The sequence below is a fragment of the Arachis ipaensis genome, chromosome B04, assembly GCF_000816755.2.
Source record: "Arachis ipaensis cultivar K30076 chromosome B04, Araip1.1, whole genome shotgun sequence".
Classification (NCBI taxonomy): Eukaryota; Viridiplantae; Streptophyta; class Magnoliopsida; order Fabales; family Fabaceae; genus Arachis; species Arachis ipaensis.
The window spans coordinates 114,842,093-114,843,799 of record NC_029788.2 but is presented as its reverse complement, the minus strand read 5'-3'; the positions used below and the strand labels follow the sequence as shown (position 1 = coordinate 114,843,799).

The 1,707-nt window shown below is 35.3% G+C and overlaps 1 pseudogene; it reads right to left on the bottom strand.

The window, feature by feature from the left end:
- The window catches only part of LOC107639789, a 3,934-nt pseudogene continuing 2,476 nt past the window's right edge, over window positions 250–1,707 (bottom strand).

Here is a 1,707-nt window from a genome sequence, read left to right as displayed (position 1 = left end):
TAAAGGACGAAAGTAATTTAAAGATTTTATTAAAAGGTCAATAAAAAATTAGAATTTGAATACTTTTAAAATACCAAACTCATCTTTTATGATATAATGTTAGTTTTTTTATTTAATGAATTTTTATCAGCATTTATAAATGCTGATGGATATAAATGATTATTTTTCATATAAAAGAAAGAAAGATGCAACATGCAACGCATTTCTTTTTCTGTACATAGTAAAAGTGTACAGAAAACAGAGAAAAAGTGAGAGAGAATGATAAATTTATGTGGGTTTCATCAATTTTTATTTGAAGAAAATATTCTTCCACCACTAAACATATCTAGTTTCTGTAATCTGTGTACATTAGTAATATGCAGCGAGTATTGGTCTTATTTTCCACGTTACTTATATTTGGAGGCGCCACTTGGTATGAAAGTAGAGATTCCAAAGGCTTGTACACACTTGAAACTACAATTTATGGTGATGATTTGGGCCCCATGCATCGGTTTAAGAGTAAGGAAAATGACTGGAGCATGTGCATATGCAGGGGAGAGCTCAAATGTGAAGCGTTGTAAAAGCAATGTCAAGAATATCTTTGCTTCCATTAAGGAGAAGTTTTGGCCAATGCATATTCTAGGCCCCCATCCAAATGGAAAATATGAGAGCCGACCCTTAGTCGCTTTAGCAATTCCTTCTGAAAATCTTTCTGGTTTGAACTCTGTTGCATCATCACCCCATAATTCACGATCCTTGTGTATCAAAAGTATTGGTAATGTAACCTTAACTCCGGCAGGTAGTGATAGATTTTGCATCTTTATATCTTTCTGGACTCTTCGATTGAAAAAAAGGACCGGCGGGTATAGCCTTAACACCTCGTTTAAGATAATTGTCACCTATGTTTAAAATCATCTTATCAATCAACATCTCAAGGGCTAATACAATTAATTATACTAAGTAGAACAAATTATATATACATGCTTACAGTTTTAAGGCGATTCAGGCCATCACTGTCTGGCTTTCGGTTGCCAAAGACTTGGAATACTTCCTCCCTCGCACGCGTTTGCCATTCCGGATACCTACTTAGCATCACCACTGTCCATACCATCAAATCAGCTGTCGTTTCTTGGCCTGCAAGGTAAAATGTGTTGCATTCTTCCACTATCTCTCGATTACTCATTCCATGTTCTTTTATTATTTCTTTGCTGTTTGATTCCAAAAGTATCCCTAATAAGTCACTCTTGTTAACCTCCTCATCATCCTTCATTGCTTTCTCTCTTTTGCTAACGATTCGATTGATGCTTGTATCTCTCTATCAATTTTAATCATACTCCTGTTAACACTATTAGGAAGCAACCTACAAGATAAATCATCATTAACAACAAGCTAGGCTGTTCTCATTCACAACATGATGAGAACCTAAATAGAATAGATTTGAACTAGTTGTGTGTTATTACCACCATCCTGGGATGTGAACATATTTTAATCTCATTATAAGTCTAGCTTGCTTGGTAAGGAGTTCAAAAATTCTTTTTCCTTCTTGGTAACTGCTTCCAAAGGCTGTTCTGGAAATAACATCGCAAGCCAAATTTTGGATGGAAGGCCATACATCAATGTCGCATTTACCCTCTGAAGACAGCATCTCCTCCCATTTAGTAATCACATCATCGCAGCATTGGACCATTGTTGATGTTAGAACCTATATATATATATATATAGAAAGTG